Below are 4593 nucleotides of genomic sequence, written 5' to 3' on the forward strand. Positions count from 1 at the left end.
AATAAAAGAATTATATTCTCTGTTGAAAAGTCCACATATGATCCATATGACAAAGTAAATTGACTGTGGTGCCCCCCCCCCCCCCCCCCAAAAAAAAAAAAAAAAAAAAACCTCTTTAGTAGAAGATTCTATGAAAAACAAGATACTTTCATAATCTAGCAATTAGTGAAAACATTTTTTTTTCCTTGAAACCATAACAAAACTATTAAACTCTTGAAATTTCTTCTCCTCTTAGAAGTTCATTATCGATAAAAGTTTTAAAACCCTTATCACATCAAGCTTGATATAAATGATCTGTAAAATTATAACGGGTGTCTTCACCTCTTAAACTTAAGAAAACATCATAAGTGAATTGGGGAGTGATCTGTCGATGATCTGGGGAACCACAGGAATCTATGAGCAAAAAGTAGAGAAATATGGGGAGAAGAAATATGTGATAAGATGCGAAATAGAATGACTTTAATGACAAAATGCAATTTGACAAGATGTTCTATATCAACATGAGTTGTGACGGTCCCACACATTTTTTGTTTTCCCCTAAAAAGTGAGAAAACATAATTTGTCCAATTCGTCAATATTTCACACTTTTTCTTTTTGACGAAGTTTCATACTTTTTCTTAGCACAATCCTTTAGATGGTCCCGCACGTTTTTGTTTTTTCAAAGAAGAATTTTCTTTTGAAGAAATTGTATTAATGCATCCTTCTATGTACAACTCTCTCTTCTTCTCTTTTCTTTCCCTTACTTTTTCCTCCCCTCTTTCCTTTTCTTTCATCTCCCTTACAACCAAACAGGATACTAATTCCAAATTTGGCTACTAAAAAAGAGAAAGAAAACAAGTGTTTTGAGGATATTAATAAAAATATGTAAAATACATGTCTAATTACCATTTTAGTCCTTAATACTTACTGTGGGGCCAGAAAATCGAGTATCCAAGGCCCACTTCAACCCAGGCCCAAATAGCCCACGCCGAGGACGCACGATGAGTCCGAGGATGACCCTATCCTCGGTCGTCCGAGACCTCGGTACAGAGAAGGGCAAGCTCTGGGCGAACCGTCACCTCGGCATTGAAGACGTTCACCTAACCCCTTTGGCCGCATTAATGGGGATGTAACCCCTTGCCAGGGCAACATCGATCAGGGTGAACCACTCGAGCACGGATACGACCTTTGATGGGATAGGTGGTCAGGAGGAAGGCCAATAGATGATCAACAGGAGAAAGAGGATGAACATATATAAGAAATGTGAGCAAAATGTATAGAGGAAGGGGGATCCTTTTTGGGAGAGAGGGAGAAAAGCCTCCTCGGCCATGGGCCGAGGAGCATCTCCCAGTTGTAAATTGTTCTAAGTATTTTTTTCAATAAAATAGAAAGGGGTTCATGCTTCGTGAACGCCGACCAGCACCTAAACCTTCGATCCACTCTCTACAAATTCATTGTTCTGGGTTCTGTAAAATTCTCCTCGGCTAGGTTTCAGTAAGCCTCTCTTCTGCATGGAATCTCCGTTCCCCTCTTTCTTTTTTCTCCTCCCCTTCTTGTATCATCCGTTTCTATGTTATATACCCCGTTCTATCCTCCATTTCCATCGTACACGCGTAGTTCTTATCTTGGGAGCTCCTTTTTGTCCCATCCAGCACCTACCGGAACTTTTGCTCAGTGGCCATAAAGCTGCTTAGTTACTGTTCAGGTATCACCTCCACATTAATGCGACCAAAGTGTTAGCTGGAAAGCATTTAATGTGGAGGTGATGGCCTTGGAAGATATTTGCTACCTTCCCCGACTCCTCCTTAGGTTTATACCCAATTTCCAGTTCAGATACAACTTTGCGGAGTCTCCTGAATAAAATGAAAGTTACGTTCACCTCGGACTTTGGTGTCCTCGGACGTGCGTTATGCCGCCGTGTACAATATCCAGCCCTTTTTCCTATATTATCCCTTTAATAATGATAAATTTTTTTACGCTATCCTCGAATAACTAAGCGTACTCGGATTGGGCCGTTGGGCCCTGAGCCCACTTTTGAGGATTCCTATATCTTTTTAACTAACAGGCCCCACAGCTACAAAATTAGAGGGAGGCTATTCAGAAGAAAAACCCTAAAAAGAGGTTTTCACAACACCCACCTTCTAGCTATTCATCCTTAAGTGAGAATTCCTTTGTAGTCCCTTCTCCTCCCCTCTTCATTATCATATATTGAGAAGAGATTTATACCTAAACATAACTCACGCCCAAATTGAGTGTAGAGAGTGTTTTGGAACTTGGAAAGCATTGGGTTTTTGTCAAAATAAGCTAATGAAGCTTGGCGGTGCAATAGGGCGGTATTGCGGGATCCGAGAAGCTAGTGAAAACAAAACTTTGAGAAGTCCGTTGGTAGTTGGAACTTGGAGAGCTCAAGTACTTTGGGTAGATTAGGCTTGAAAGATCTGTTTGGTATCCTTGTACTTTAACTTATGCACTAGTGGATCATTTCAGCTTGGAGGGCCGCAGAGAGATTTTTACGTCGAGTTTTTCATTTTTCATCTTTGATAACACATTACCGTGTTATCTTGGGTTTGAGTTTCTTTTCCCTACTGTCCTTTACATATTTGCGTTGCACTTATATGTTCATCCATGTAATTGCTAAATGCTTTGATTAATTAATTTGCTAATTATGTATATTCTGCATTAAGTGTGTTTAGATTAAAATTAATCAAGCAGCTATTAAAATTTGGGAATCTAAACTAGCTCTATCATTAGAATATCGAGCTTTCAATTATCTTAATTAAAATTAAAATGAAACCAAAGGCATTAAAGATAGACAATATAATAATTTATTACTTTCACAATTTGTAGGCACATTCAAACATATAACCATGTAGATTGTCTTTTGAATTTAATGATAGAAACTCAAATCTCCACTTTCAAAATAACTATAATTAACATAAGCTATAAGAGGGAAAGAGAGGACTTGTGATAGAAAATTAAAAAACACAACAGTAAAACTTAGGGCCCGTTTGGTCCTAGTTTTTAAAAATTGTTGTTCAAAACAATGTGAAAATTGTAGTTTAAAAAGTGTTGTTGAAAAACGTATTTTCAGTGTAAATAAAAAAAAAAATGTGTTTGGTATCAAAGTTTAAACAATATATTTCAGTGCTCAAAAAATATAAAATATGTGTTTGGTAGTTGTGTTTTAAGTGATAAAAAAAGCTGACCACAGTACTTAATATCATTTTTTTAATCAAGAGAGAGAACGTCCATCAAATACAAGTTAGAGCTCTCTTTCCTTCTTCAGCCGTTCTCTCTCTGAGAGCAGAAACCCACGCAGTCCTGATCTCCATCGACGCCGAAGAAGATCCACGGCTGGGCTTGACATTCCTCAGATCTCGTCTCCACTGTCAACGCTCCAAGACCCAGCAGCTAATCGAGCATCTGTTCACGCCGAGTCGCCGACCCATCACTCCAAGATCCAGGTACGAATCTCACTTTCACCTTGCATGTCATTCTTTGCTTTTCTCTAAAGACCGAACCGTTCCTAATTCCACCTAGCTAAAATTCATGAATAATTAAACTAAACCCAATCAAGTAAAAGTAATAGTAAAAATTCACTAACGAGGTTCAGTCAAACCAACCACAAAATCATCAACTTCACCAAGCTTAAATTCATGAATATTTAACTAAACCCAATCAACTAAAAATAACAGTAAAAAATCACTAACGAAATTCAGTCAAACCCACCACAAAATCATGATATTCACAGAGCTTAAATTCATGAATAATTAAACTAACCCCAATCAACTAAAAAAAACAGTAAAATGAAGCTAATAATCGGCTTTCTCGGCAACCACACAGAGTGTTAGGAAAAAGGACAAATCGAATGGGTAGTAAATCAAACATTGTTTCAACAGAAAAAGCTTTAGAGAATGTACCTAAAAGATTTCGAGAATGGAGGGCGTGTATGTTTGGATTGTAAATCAAATATTGTCTCAACAGATAACAAAGAACAGAGAAATTGGGGGTTTTCCCGATTGGTGAGGAAAAAAAAAAAAAAAACAAAACAAAACAACAAACTGAGAAATCTGTGAGTGAAGTTTCGGAACGGTTCGGTCTTTAGAGAAAAGCAAAGAATGACATGCAAGGTGAAAGTGAGATTCGTACCTGGATCTTGGAGTGATGGGTCGGCGACTCGGCGTGAACAGATGCTCGATTAGCTGCTGGGTCTTGGAGCGTTGACAGTGGAGACGAGATCTGAGGAATGTCAAGCCCAGCCGTGGATCTTCTTCGGCGTCGATGGAGATCAGGACTGCGTGGGTTTCTGCTCTCAGAGAGAGAACGGCTGAAGAAGGAAAGAGAGCTCTAACTTGTATTTGATGGACGTTCTCTCTCTTGATTAAAAAAATGATATTAAGTACTGTGGTCAGCTTTTTTTATCACTTAAAACACAACTACCAAACACATATTTTATATTTTTTGAGCACTGAAATATATTGTTTAAACTTTGATACCAAACACATTTTTTTTTTTATTTACACTGAAAATACGTTTTTCAACAACACTTTTTAAACTACAATTTTCACATTGTTTTAAACAACAATTTTTAAAAACTAGGACCAAACGGGCCCT

Source organism: Quercus suber, unplaced genomic scaffold (assembly GCF_002906115.3).
Source record: "Quercus suber isolate HL8 unplaced genomic scaffold, Cork oak 2.0 scaffold_285, whole genome shotgun sequence".
NCBI lineage: Eukaryota > Viridiplantae > Streptophyta > Magnoliopsida > Fagales > Fagaceae > Quercus > Quercus suber.